Here is a 15,075-nt window from a genome sequence, read left to right on the forward strand (position 1 = left end):
ACCAAAAGAGTTCAGAGCTACAGTATTTTTTTTTAATGTCTGGAAGAACAGTGGAAATATGCTATATATCAAAATAAATGTTGTGCAACTTGTAACAGACATTGCATCTCATGCAAATATCATGAATTTTGGCTGCACTTGATACTTTGCTGGCACCAGAATCACCAAACCTAACAGTAAAGCATTAAAAATAATCAATAAAATCCTTACACCTAAAAACATCCCTGAGAAATTGCAGTTGTATTTCATAATATATAAGCAAAATCCAACACAATTTCTCTCCAGGCCTGCAAGTGAGTGATTCCTTGATACAGCATTTTTTATGTCCCATACTAGGAGAGCACAAACCCAGAAAGGTAATCCTTGCAAGGCTGGTTATTTAGATGTCTTCCTCCCTTAAGAAATATTGGAAACATGAAAAAAATACAATAACCAACCTAGAGGATTTAAAATATTTACAGTCTTTCACTTGAAAATTACTGCCATGCAGGCTTCTGACTGCTCAGTGCAGGAACTCTCCTGTGTGTGCTCCTTAGCAGATATCCTTGAAGAAAAATACCACCATAAATTTGCTAGACTGAGAAGGCATGTAGTAGTCCAACCATTGTTTTTTAGTTTGGGTTTTTTACTCTGTAAAATTGCCATATGAAAACATCCTAAACGTTCCTGTACAGCAAGAAGACTGTATTTATTTATTTATTTGCAGGAGGAGTGTCTCAATTGCCACCACCACTTTCTCAGAGCTCTCCCCCGAGGATGCTGCCTAGCAGGTCACCATGGACTCAGAGTTTGCACATTCTTAAAACAGCTTTAAAGGCTCTCTGACAGCCAGCCTTTAAAGCACCTTATCTTGCTTTAATGCTCATTAGAGAAGAATTAAGTAGGGCTAATACACTCACAGTGAAGTTTACATGAGTGGTTCAAGAATGCCTGCATTATGTTACAGGTATTTTTTCAGACAGCAAAGCAGTTACCAAGCATAGATCACATAAAACATATTCAGTTCTCACCACTAAATATCACAACTTGGATCTCACCACTTCCCTCAACACTTTCTCCTGACCCAACAATCAACAAATTCTTTGTGGTCTGTACTTTACTTCCTATTTCCCCATCAACACAGGGTACACCACCAGAGCAGGGAATTAGCCTGTGCCATGCTATGAAACACTCCAGATCAGTTCTGAGCAATCCTTGACAAGTCTTTCCTGAAAAAAACCCCCAAAAGACTCTGTGCACCAAGTCACAGAGTTCCTCAGTTCTCAGCTCCAAGCCTTTCAGTACTGCAGTGGCTTTAATTTAAATTATTGTGATGAACAAATATTCTTTTCAGGTGTATTGTATACTTCAACACGCTACTGACAGTTTTAAAAACTGACACATTAAAATAATTGCCTAGCTATGGATTTAAACAATTAAATCATTATTAATTCAGTAAATGCCATAATAGGCTTTTAGAAATTACAAAAGAATCCTTTCCCATGACATACATCGATACGATATTTGTCTAACTAGGTGATCTGCTTATTATTCACCAATTTAATTCTTTCTTGAATTATGTAGCAACAAAACACACAAAAGAACAAAGTTACCCTCTGTAATTATTTGACAGGATAAGTTTCAAAATCCTGACATGCCAAACTAACAAAAAACACCTCAGTGCCATCACGGGACCTCCCAACTCACCTGGCACCACAGGGTTAATCTCACACATTTAAAATCCTGCCTCAAACAAGAATAATTGTAGCAAGAACCAAGGTCTTAGGGTAGCTTTGGTAAGACCACGCTGCTCCTTCAGAACACAACAGTAAAAAAGCCACGCAAATGGAGATGAATGGAGCACAAGCCACCGAGGTAATTAAAAATGTATTTTCCATCTCCTAGTAATTGAATTGTGTACAAGCTGCAAGTTAATGAGGTCATCTACCCTCGAGCACTGACAGGAAAGCAGGAATAATTATCTTTCAATTTTTTCCTATGTAGCAATTAATTTTCACCATTCGCCTGCAGCCCACTCCCACTTCCCTCCCTCCAGTCAGTCAAAGTCAGGGCTAAGCTGAATTGACAAGCCATTGATACAGTGGCAGCACGGAGCCACCCAGGCAGGCAAGGTAATCAAGGGGCTGCAGCTGTTGAGGGCTGAGAGCTTCCAGGTGAATGTCACCTGAGATTTTGCATTCTGCCACTCGCAGGGCTTGGGACACGCAGCACATCTGCTGCCAGGTGGGCAGGGAGGGAGCAGAAGGATGGACAAGGATTGATGAATGGACAAGGCTAGGAACAAAAATGTCTTTTTTTTTTTGCTGTTGTTTTTGCTTGTTTTTCTGGGTTGTTTTTTTTTTTTTTTGAGTATTGCAAACTACAGCTGTATTTAATAAAAATAACAGCGTAATGCTTTGGCTCTTAACTCAAAAACCAATTAGACTCATACCCTTATAATGCCTCCTGTAACCATCTGATATGGACTTTCAGCAAGTCTACACTTCAGAGGAGCAAAACAGGTGCCAAAACAAATTTGTGAGAGCACGACACAAAGAGGAGTTTGGCACTTTGGCCTGTGGACCAGGGTCTCACAAGCTCTGTGCAGATGTCCACGTTTATAACTGGGCTGGCAATCTCTGCAGTCCTCCCTTTGGCCTAAACCACCTTTCAACAGCTAAAATGAGCAGTTCTGTTCACAAAAAAAAGCAGGCAACACCACCAATGTAACAAACGGACTTACACATTTCACTAAAATTATCAAGATAAAGGAAAGGGCCCTATGAGTTTGGTTATTAACACAACTCCCACCTTTCCTCCCTCAGTGAAGACTACAAATACTGTCAGGACATTGCTTGCTGGATGGAGTGCACAGGAGGTCCATCTGAGCCCATACCCAAATGACAACTTGAGCTGCACTCAAGTTAAATTTCTTCTACAATTACTGATTTTTGACTAGCAGTTTTAGAAATAAACCCTTTCCCAACAGCAAAAAGTCTAACTAATCTAAGATATCTTACATTCATAAATTGACATGGATCATGTTTAACTCACCTGGCTGAGCAGAGCAGCAATCCTGCCTGCCAAGTAAAAGCTCTCTGCATTTGCAAGATGTACCAAAATGTCTTTCCTACATGCACCACTTCACCTGGAGAGAAACTCCAGAAAAATGGCAGACATTACTCAGTGTCAGCAGTGCTGTAAAGAGAAGAAATCTGATCTTTGCCACGGACTCCAAGTCCACAATCCATCTGCCTTCTCCTAACACCCTTATGAGCCAGCTCAAGGGCTTGTTCTGAAGTTGATCCTACCAATTTCAGAAGCTTCCAACAAATGCTTTTCCTTTTAGAGGAGCATAATTGTCAAAGTAAAGCTTAGCAGAGAAGGTGGCAGAAGTCAGTCCCTGGTGTTCTACCTCATCAGAAATGCAAGCAGTGGTTACTGCATGGGTGAAAGCAGGCAACACCTGGGAAAGTGGTACACATAAAGGTCACCCCAGCTCCTGTACAAAATTAGCATCAGGAATGGAATCAAAGGCAAGCAAATGCCAACATTGTACACACTGGAGGGAAAAGGAGTCGTCACTTTCTTTTGAGCACATGAAGAATATAACAGCACATGACAGTGCAGTAATACAGTAATAGCAATAATTTCTATACGTTTATTTTATATCCTGACTTTCTGTGTTCTCTGCAAAGTCTTCTACCCTTCTTCCTATTGATGTTGTTTTTCACAATCTAAAAGCTGTCAAGCTAAATATCAATAGACCAGTAAATAATAGAAAATAAGTTTGTTTCTCCTAAAATGAAGATCAAGTTTTGCTTCAAGCAGCAAACTTCATGATCTCAGTTTCTCATGTCACAGGAAGATACCTGATGCAATTCTGTAGCACATGCACAGAGCAACTACTTCACAAATATCAGCAAAATGAGTTCTTAGCAGAAAAATTTATGCCTTTTGCATTTTCCTTCAGTGCTGAGAAGCACCCAAGAGACTAGAAACTAAATGGGTATCTACTTTGAGAAATCACAAGGGCAAACAAGGGCACTGACTCACATTTAGTCAACCAGAAATATTCTCGGGTAATCACGAAACAAAACCCGAAAATTCTGCTCAAAATTTAAACAACAATTAAACAAAAAAACAAACCTCAAATCAGGACAGAACAATAATTCAACTTCTCCTTCAAAGCCCCAGTAGTTTAACTAAGAGAAGGTAAGTGCAGACCTGGGACAGTTGTGAATACTGGTGACAAGCCCAGATGAGCAGCAATCAGTAAGAGTGTAGGCACATCCATAAAGCTACTGTTCATCACTCATAATTAAACTAATTTGAAAATGCTGCACACACGGACATGAATTGTACTACAAAGACAAAATCACTCTCAGTGGTTAGTTAAGTGTTGTCAGTCAATCCCAACCATTTCACAGCCAGCTCTCCCTCTGTAATGGCAGATTAAACTTGGCAGGCTTGATGGGGCGTAATAAACTCCATGTAGCTACCACTCCTCCTCTTTGTGCAAAGCTAGGGCATGTTCATCCCCTTCGGTTCACTCCTGGAAGCCCAGATAAAACAAGGAGATCAGTTTCCATGTCCTCTGGAGGTTCTGCACGAGCAGGGGAAGTTCAGGTACATGAGCACAAAGTGAGGGAGCTGCTTGGTGCTCTCTCCTGCCTCTCAAGTGCAAAGGGACAGAGGAGCAAAGCACTGACTCAAACAGAGCCAGGAATAAGGAAGAAAGACAAGGCTTCAACAGCAGGGCAGCCTCTTGTGGCTTCTGCACTGCACACACAGCACTTGCTGTGCCAGATAAAGGCTCCCTCCTGGGGAGCATCCTGCCTCACACAGGAAATAAGGAATGGTCCCTCACACAAGCAGGTAGCCTGGACTGGCTGCTGTGGTTTGTCTTCTGTGCTTCCCCCAGCATCCTGGTGTATTTCTAAGGCACAACCCTCCTTAATCCTCTCAGTATATCTCTTTACAACCCTGTTGTCCATCTGTTTGACTACTCCCTCCTTGAACCTGCAGATGTTGTGTTCCTGCAACTTTCTGTGGCAATTGATTTTAGAGTTTTACTACGCATGGTGTTAATACTGTCCCTGCGTGCTTGTCTTCTGATTTGTTTAAATTTCTCATATTATGCCACCAAAGTGTCTCTTTCCCTGCTCTTCTATCATGAACAGAGTAGAAACAAGAGGCAGTTATTCCTAAAGCTCAGCATAAATCACCGAACTTCAAAAGGAGATGAAGAAAAAGAAGAGGAAAAGAGGAAGAAAGCAGAGAAGAAGAAAGAGGAGGAGGAGCAGAAGAAAGAGGAAAAGAAGCAAAAGAAAGAGGAAAAGAAGAAGAAGAGGAAAGCGGAGAAGAAAAAGAGGAAAGCGGAGAAGAAGAAAAAGGGAAAGAAGAAGAAGAAGAAAGCAGATAAGAAGAAAGAGGAGAAGAAGGAGAAAGAGGAGGAGGAGGAGAAGAAGAAGGAGGAAAAGAAGAAGCAGAAGAAGGAGGAAAAGAAGGAGGAAAAGAAGAAGAAGAGGAAGAAAAGAAGAAGAAAGAGGAAAAGAAGAAAAAAGAGGAAAAGAAGAAGAAAAGAAGAAGAAAGAGGAAAAGAAGAAGAAAAGAAGAAGAAAGAGGAAAAGAAGAAAAAAGAGGAAAAGAAGAAGAAAAAGGAAAAGAAGAAAGAGGAGGAGGAGGAGCAGAAGAAAGAGGAAAGGAAGAAGCAGAAGAAAGAGGAAAAGAAGAAGGAGGAAAAGAAGAAGAAGAAAGGAAAAGAAGCAGAAGAAAGAGGAAAAGAAGGAGCAGAAGAAAGAGGAAAAGAAGAAGAAGAAAGCAGAGAAGAAGAAGGGAAAGAAGGAGCAGAAGAAGGAGGGAAAAAAGAAGAAGAAGGAGGAAAAGATGAAGAAGGAAAAGAAGAAGAGGAAGAAAAGAAGAAGAGAGAGGAAAAGAAGAAAAAAAATAAAAACAAGAAGAAAAAATTCTTTCCATCAGAAGCAATCATCTTGCCCTCATAGTAAAAATGTTTAGCTGAAATCCAAGATGATACTATTTCCTTACATTCAGGGATTTTAAATGTCCCATATATACCACAGATTTATTTAGCACTCATGATAAACTAATTTGAGTTATATGACATGAAAATGATGTGACATTTTAAAAAAAGAAGCAAGGAGGACAAAAGGGTTTAGATAGATTTTTGTGAGTAGAAGGTAAATTGTGATGATGCAAAGATTAACTGTTTGTGATATTTTTCAATACTTAGCACTGAGAAATTTTCTTTCACATATTAATATCAGATATATTATTTATCTTCTATATATACACGTCATATCTCCACATTCAAAATGTTTTGGAAGCGTTTCCCTTTTTTGTTACAACTACTTCTTGCAACACACTTCTATGTGAATTTTATATGTCCAATTTCTGTAAATATAAGTCTTCAGGTTTGGATTAATCCCCTTTTCTACCATTCTGCAATGTAGAGCTGGTGAAGGTGGACATGTCAAGAATTACCCACAGAATTGTCACCCTTTAGATCCTAAAACAAAATCCTTCCTTGAGTCAAACCAGGGTTAGCTGCCACTTGGGTTGACATTGAAAAAGGGCAGCACCCCTTTCTTAATTTACATTAAAGTGCATAACAGGGTCACCTGGCTGCCAGAAACCTCCATGGTCAGCAAAATTCATGCAGCAAATGCAACTCAAAAATGCAGGTCAAACACTTTCTCTTTAAAAATCAGAAGGCCTAAAAGTTAGCTAGCATTCTGAAATAAATCAGAGACAGAATACAAAGCAAGAAGCAACATAAAATGCTTAAATAAAATTATTTAGTCTTTGAAAGCATGTGGAGTAATGTCATTGGTTTCTTCACAATCAAAACTCATAGCATGTGAATTGAAATCTCTGCTTGGGTGCAGAAGTGTAAAGGAATTCTTGTTCCCACCACCCTGCAGCAAGACATTTCCACAGGCACGTGGGAATAATTACACCTTGATACAGCTTTGTTTAAATGCAACCTGTTCTTTCCAACAGTGAACTGCACAGGAAAGCTGATGTGATTTAATCCTATAGAAAAGGCATCAACACTGGCATTTTACCCTATAGAAAAGGCATCAACACTGGCATTTAATCTACAGAAAAGGCATCAACACATCCTCAACACTGGCATAAGACAAATAAAAGTTCAATTTCACCTAAATTTGGTAATCAAAGTGCCACTTCGAAAGGTAGAACTTCTCATACAGCCATCTCATCTATGTTTGTAAGTGCAACTAATTTTGATTTAGCATAGGTTTAACACTCTGAACTAAGAAAATTGCTCACCATCCCTTTCTGTTTTTCTGCACCACATTCTTTACAAGACATTCTTCCTGTTATTTTGAGAGCACTAAAAGAAGCAACCTGACAGAACCTATTCAATCCATCACCTTTTCTTAGGGGAGCATCCCAGAGCCCCAGTCCTGCTCACAGAAGTGCATCCCTAAACTGCCAGATTTCAGGAGGACACGGTCCCAAACCCAGAGGCATCTCCATCCTAAGCCTTGACATTCAGCTTGGAGTTTTGCATTCACAATATTTAATTTCTGATCATTGTAGGTAACTTTTGACTCGACACAGGTGCAATCACAGAATAGTGAGGGTTGGGATCAGCCCAGGTCCTTCTCAGCAGAGCTGCTCCCCAGCCTGTCCTGTGCTTGGAGGAATTCCTGCCCAGGTGCAGGGCCCTACACCTGCCCTTGTTGGGCCTCATTGGGTTTCTCTCTGTCCAAGTCCTCAGCCCTGTAAATAAATCCTGCACCAACATTCTCTTGTGAAGAGTTCCATCCACACCAACACATCTGACAGGTTAATGCATGTTCCAGAAGTGCCTACAGAGCACAACTTCTTTTTTAATGCTAAAATAGATGACTACATAAACTTATGCACTCATTTTAGGCTGCACCATTAAATATTTCTGGGTTTCTAAATATCCCATCTACTCAACTGTTGCTTATCAATCATACATTTAGTTATTTTGCTCTGTTGCCTGATCTGGCTTTGCTGTACCCTGACAAACTGTGCTCACCCTGTTCCAGGCACTATTTTCCCTGCCCTCTCCAAAGGGTCACACAGGACATCTACACTAAATATATTTTTAAAGGTAATTTCACACAAATAGGGAAATAATTGATTGTTTCTTTGGAGGGGGGAAAAAACAACCCCAGAAAAACGAAACAAAAACCAAAACAAACAGAAAACCACACAAAAGCAAACCCAAAAAAACCAAACCAAAACAATGCCAAACCCCTCCCCCCAAAAAAACCAAAATCCTCCAAGAAACAACAACAAAAAAACCCAAATCAAAACAAAACATTAAAAAAGAAAACAAAAAAACAAAACAAACCACCAAAGCAAACCTGAAAACTAAGATGTTAAAGGTCTGTGGCTGTCCAAACAGTGTCTCTGGGAGACCCAGGCATGAAGAAAATGCCTTGAGGTATAAATCATAGCCCTGAAGCTGCCTCTGGGGCAGGGGATCCATTTCAATGATCATAATGACATTTTCTGGAGGTCCTTGACAGTGCTGGTGGCTCTCTCCAGCTGTTTAACCACCAAATCAGGGTTATTCCACAGGATCTCACTAAGCCTCACAGAACAGGCTGCTGACTGTGCTAGTCCATAATAATGTTTTTTTAAGTAAACCCCAATTGATATTCTTTGTTGGTAGCACTATTTTAATTTCAAAAGCACCTTCATTTGAAGGCATTTCCACTCACCAGCTGGCTCAATATTTATTTCTCATCCCCCTCTCTTCCAATCACACATGAAAATTAGAGGATAGGCAGAAGAGAATAAAGCAAAAAAATGGAAGATTTCAAGGGGTGTTCAGTGAGTAATTTATGGAAACAGCATGAATTTCTGCTCAAAGCAATGGGGAAATTCTGCTTCCTCCAGACACCATGATTAAAACACTGCATATTAGTTCCAGCTTAGTCAATTTTGCTTAAATTGAAAACTCCAATGTAACAAAGTTTCATTAATTTTTTTTAAGTGCCATTGTCCCTGCCTATGCAGGGATTGGATAGAAGAACATATGCTCAGTTCCAGCAAGCTTAATATTCCCTCAGAGATTCCACACAAGTCAAGTTACTTCTCTTGGCATCAGCATTGATTTACTTGGATATTTTTTATTTTAATCTTTTCATTGAAAATGTTCTTCCTTCGTTGCCATCTCATAGCTGAAATAATTTATTCCTGAGGTATTGTCTGAGAGGTGAAAAGTGATTTTAATTTCTAATGTATAGGTGCAGATTACTTACTGAGTTAAAAAAACTTGTATCAGCAATTGAGGTATATGGTTCATCACAAATTAAACTTTGCAATTCTGATGAGCAGAAATTATATATTTCCCACTTTCATTCTGTTCGCATTTAGATAAGGCATTTAACAATCCAGTATTTAATTGAATAAAAGAAAAAGTATCCTAGAATTTTGAAGAAACATTTTCTGTGATATTTAGAGTATTGAGATGGCTTGCACCTTTTCCAAAGCATGGTTCTATAGTTAGAATGTAAACTCTGAATAACATATAATGTAATTTAATTATTTTTTTCAATTATCTTCAGAAGAGAAGATAAAAACTCAGGGAAATGCTCCTGGGTCAGCACTGCCTCATAGCACATTTTACTCTATTGACCAATGATATAAGACCAAGAGAAGAAAACTGAACCTAAAGTTCAGTTTTCAACCATATTTCTGATTATAAATTATTATTTCAAAAAACCATATTTCTGATTATAAATGCTTTATGACAAATAACTTAAAGCCCTACTTAGAAAAAGATGCATCATGCTTTCAATGCCCAGTCTGCATTTGTGCAGGACTGAACTTGAGCAAAGCAGTGCTGCCCTGTAGCACAGCATGAAATAAATCCAATAAAGAAACTGCAGGAAGATCAGAGCAGCAAGATCTCCCTGCTTTTCTTCCATTTCCTAGGATGCTCCTCTAGACCTGGGTTTCTTTCATGCCCATCTTTTAAAACAGTCATTGAACATTTACACCTGAATTTATTCAGGCTATCAATCCCCTCCCTTTTAATATACCCAGCTAGTTTGGGGATGTTTATACAGCAGCATCCCTTGGTTCTTCAAAACGTTTACTCTGGAAGCAGCTCTGAAGTTCTGGCTGAGAAATTCCAGCAGCAGAAGGAAGCAAGCGGCTGCTTTGCTTTCTCTCTGCACCTTTTGGTCTCTCTGAGGGAATTTCCACCCTAAGTGACAATCACAGCTCGTCCCAGGAGTGGCTTTTCTGACAGAAACACACACCCACAACGGGCTGGTCATTGACCCACCAGCTCTGCCACTTCAACACCAGCTCAAACAGAATGTTTTCTCAGTCCCAGACAAAGTCAAAATCAAACATGCAGCTTTTTCTGCTTACTCTTAAGAGCTGACCTACTTATGCCAGTGAAGCAACTCCTCAAGATAATAAACCCTCACCTTCCTCCAGCAGCGATGGCTGCAGGTGACTGCAAATGTATCTGGAAAGGAATGACCCTGTGACAAGGTGCTGAAGATTGCAATGCAAGATGTATTCTATCACCATCTGTATGGCAGATTACCTTTGTCAAGTGGGCAGTTTGCCTTATCTCTCTCTCTGAGTGACCACAATCACTCCTCCCTGCTGATAACAGCTATTGAATGTCACTGCGTGGCTGATAAGAACTGCAGCATCCCATTGGGAGATGTGAGCCCAGAGGGAGGAGCCAAGCATTGCTACCCAGATATAATCCAGAGGTTCTGAGACACCAGCGTGGCTTCTCCATGGGATTCCCCAGAGGAACAGCAGCTGCCTCTTCTCCCCCTGGATCTTCAGAGGAAGAATCCATCCTTCTCTACAGGATCCCCCTGCTCCAACAGAACACTGCAGGAGGGCTGAGCCACAATTCCAATGGGACTGCCACCAACACCCTGACCCACAGGGTGTCAGGTTGGGTTCTGACTCTGTCAGTGTTGTTCTAGTGTACTGCATTGTTTATTTTATTCTTTTATTTTTTTTCCCTGTTAAAGAACTATTATTTCCTGTTCCTATATTTTTGCCTGAGAGCCCCTTAATTTAAAATGTATAGCAATTGGGAGGGCTGGGGAGGGTTTACATTCTCCATTTCAGGGGAGGCTCCTGCCTTCCTTAGCAGACTCCTGTCTTTCCAAACCAAGCCACAAGGTTTGCTAGCTGAGGGGCTGGAGCAGCCTTCCTGCATTCCTACAGCTCTCTGGAACAGCAAAATTCGCCATGTGCTGAGAGAGGTCCCAATCACCTTTCCATAATTCATCATCTCGTGGCTTCTCTGCCAGGCAACCACACACCTTTTTCACCTAGAAGGTTTGCACTGGGAATTAAAATGTGACTTCCTTCCTTCCAGTGAAATAGAAAGGGAAATCAAAACTAATCTTCCCCTAGGTCCTTCCCTTCCCCCCCAGTTTATGTGGCACAGAGCAGCCAGCAATAATCAAACCAGAGGCATTTAGTGTATGGTCTAGTCTTGCTGTGACTAATAGGATGATTGGTTGTATGGCTTCTTTATGGTTGTTCATTATATCACCCTTACATAAAGTAATTTAATTTCAGTGGGATAATTAGGGTATTTCTAATCTAACTGATAGTCTGAATGAAATGAGATTCTCAGAGGGAGATTTGTGTACCAGGAGATTGGTGACCTCCGGCCCCAATTTTCACACAATGTATTAAGCTGACAGCCTCACTGCCAAGCCCTGCTGCACTGGCTCCTCACCACTTGTGCAGATCCATGTGCTGCAGACAGCAACTTTCAATGAGGCTCTTCCACCCAAAATCCCATTATTAAGGGAAACTGTAATTTTTTATATTTGAATATAAAAAATTTTGAATCACAGAAAGATAATCCAGGTCATCAGTCACTAGTTGAAAATACAGCCCTGTTATTTATCTGCCATGCAAAGCATGCATCTAAATTCTTGAGTTTAAACTGTGCCTTCCAGGGCAACAACAAATATATCCTACATTCACTTGATCAACACCTATGCTTTCCCAAGTATTGTAAAGAAAATGTTACTCTTTATGTTTTCCAGAAATACATAAATCTTGAAGAAAGCAAAATTGAATCAACGCCCTATTTTATTTATGAACCAAAGCCCCAAGATTAGCTGCCTTTTGCTGTAAGCTGTCAAGCAGACCAGACAACCTGGCTGATTCACAGACAAGATGCTCCATTTCTTTATTTGCATTTGTGTCCCTGCTCACTTCTTTCCATGTCTCTGAAAATTGACATATTCCTTTCCCACACCTGTCTAGCACCATCCTGCCCCAGACCAAAAAATTCCTTCTTTTTTTCCTTTGGGAAAGTGTGGACTGAATCTCACCACTGTAACCAAACCCCTCCTCACCATCCCTGCAGTTGCACATTCCTCTGCTGATCCTTGGCTTTACCCTTAAACACCAGAAGCCCTCACCCACAGACCTCTGGAATTATTTCCCTGTGATTAGCAAACCTCTTCAACCTCAACAGCTTAGCCTTTAATCCTGAGAGCTAATAGAAGTAGAAAAGACCCTACAAACTGAGGGAAACACTTTGCTCTGTCACATCATTTGGTTTTAGTGTTCCAATATTTGATTTAAAGACAGCAAATAAATTATAGGAGCTTTCAGGCTACTTTGTCCCAGACTGACACAAACAGTTCAAGCAAGAGACTGAACACTGAAAGTCTCTTTTCCAGACACAATAACATCCTGGGTGCAGTGAAATCAGAGCTCACATTAACTTCAAAAGCATCACAATTGCTTAATCTACAGTCATCTACAGTTATACACAAATAATCAATACACTGTGTCAAATAAATCTATAGATATATACACTAATATATACAGATAGATAGATAGATAGATAGATAGATAGATAGATAGATAGATGCTATGGATATATCAAATATGTATTTTGCATATCTATGGACACCCACCTAGTGTGTGTGTGCATATCTGCACAGAAACATGTTAATATTTTTTCTATTCCAGTGTAATAAAGCATAATTTAACAAAAACAAAACCTCAGCATCTGCACTTGAGTACAGATGAAAATATATGATCTATAGTATTTATACCTCAACCCTTAAATCAAGGGAGTTCATGCAGGGGTAATTATTTTCAAGAAATTATTCTGCAACTAGCACCTTTTAAAGGGACCTATGTCATTTTAAAACATCAAAACCCAATGAAGTGCTACATATTCAAGCTACCCCTGTGTACATCCATACTTTAAGCTCATAAATCCAGAATGAGTCCACCTCAAGCTTTATTTCACTCAGTCTCTCAGAGTATCATTTTTCAGTAATGGCAATTTGTGTTCTGTGTTTTTCACCAAGCCTTGCACTTGCAGCAAGTTTGGGAATTTGTATTTGGGAAGTCACTGACCTGAACTACAGGAGTGGCTGTTTTACAGAAGTCATGGTCTTGTTTTTGGAGGAGACCCCTGAGTTCAGGGTTTCTTGACATGATAAAACAAAGGATCCATTATAATTTAGCAGGCCAATATGGAGCCCTTACACAAGAAGCAAAGATCTACATACTACAGATGGCAGCTTAATTTCAAAAATATTTCCAAGAAAAGACGGTGTCAGTCAAAAATAGTTTTAAATAATATAATATTTTATAGCATCTTCCTCAGATGGGCACCTTAAAACTTCCCAAATTATTATTCTTGGTCAAAAGAAATGAAAAAAAATTAACACCTTACAACATCTGCAAGTAACCTTGCATCAGGTGATTGCCCAAAATATAGAATACTTTCTAAAGTAAATCAATTTTACATTAAATCAGAAAAGCTTAGAAAGGAAAATCAAAAGCTAGTGCATTATTATTATTGTTGTTATTATTGTTGTTATCATTATTATATTGGTACATTTAAGGCAATACTGAATTTTGCTGCATTTCTGCATCTGCATGAAGAGGAATTGGGAGGTTTGAGGTTCTTCACCCAAATTTATCACATCAAGAGAACTCAGTGTCCATCTGTACTTTGGAGGAGTCTCCACTGACAGAGGATCACTGACTCTCCTTTAGTGCTTTACCCTGACATCTCAAAGTGCTACAGATACATTTCTGCTTGAAGGATTTTATTTCCAAAAAAAACAAAAAATCCAACTGTTAAGGAATGTATTAAATTTGAGCATTGAATGCTAATTTACACCACGTGGAAATTGTGTTTACAGCCATCCATTTGCCCAGGCTCATGGTTCTACACAAACAGAAATTACTTTCCTCAAGTCCTGGCAGGGTGTTCCTCTCCTCCAGCCAAAAGCCTTTCAGCAAAACTCTGCTGCCTCAGTTTGCTTCTGTTCTGAACCTTTTCAACCCTAGCAAAACTTAATTTCTCGTGCTTTTAAGAGAAATCAAGACTGAGCAGCTCTGTGGCAACCTGAAGCTGGGTTATCTCTCCAGAAATATTAGAGATAAGTAAGAGAGCACCAAGCTACAGTTCATTTTTATTCACTCAGCCTTCTGCTGGACTGAACTATCACTGATGTACAAGTCAAGCTGGGCTACAAGGACAATCGGAGTTGCAGGAATGAAAACACAATCAAATCAATAGCAGGAAGTTGGTTTTTTTTTTGTTTTTTTTTTGTAACTACTAAGTTGTGCCCTGATATCAGACTGAGAAAGAGCATGCAAAAAAAATCTCCCCTCCCCTTTAGAAAATAATAATAATAATAAAAACCCCTTTATTTTTAGAACTAGAGCAGCAAATTTCTGTGGTGTAGTACAGAAAGTGCCAAGGAAAGAGAAGACACATCTACATTCACATATTTCAGCAAGATTCAAACCATGCCAGCGTTAACAATGATAAACTTCAATCACAAGAAGCCTTGCTAAAGCTCCATTTTCAATAGCTACAACTGCTATGAAGACATTCTTATCAAATTTCTTTATTTCTTACCCATTTTATTACTGCCACCAAATAAAATACTCCAGCTAAAAAATCCAGACTGTTTCAGGAAAAGTCTTGGAGAAGCATCACTGCCAGCAGTGTCTGGAGGTGGGAGACAAACAGAAGGGAAGGGGGAAAAAAAATAAACAAAATTTTAGGTAAAAATCACT

At 39.6% G+C, this 15,075-nt stretch overlaps 1 long non-coding RNA gene across 1 annotated transcript in view; it reads right to left on the reverse strand.

Moving 5' to 3' along the window:
* Nucleotides 1-15,075, reverse strand: part of LOC135449105 (uncharacterized) — a 101,906-nt gene that overhangs the window by 34,797 nt on the left and 52,034 nt on the right. Inside the window, exon 4 of the long non-coding RNA XR_010440645.1 lies at nt 14,915-15,007. This is a non-coding gene — a long non-coding RNA (uncharacterized LOC135449105). The remainder of the gene's footprint in view (nt 1-14,914; nt 15,008-15,075) is intronic.

The sequence above is a fragment of the Zonotrichia leucophrys genome, chromosome 5, assembly GCF_028769735.1.
Source record: "Zonotrichia leucophrys gambelii isolate GWCS_2022_RI chromosome 5, RI_Zleu_2.0, whole genome shotgun sequence".
NCBI classification, from domain to species: domain Eukaryota; kingdom Metazoa; phylum Chordata; class Aves; order Passeriformes; family Passerellidae; genus Zonotrichia; species Zonotrichia leucophrys.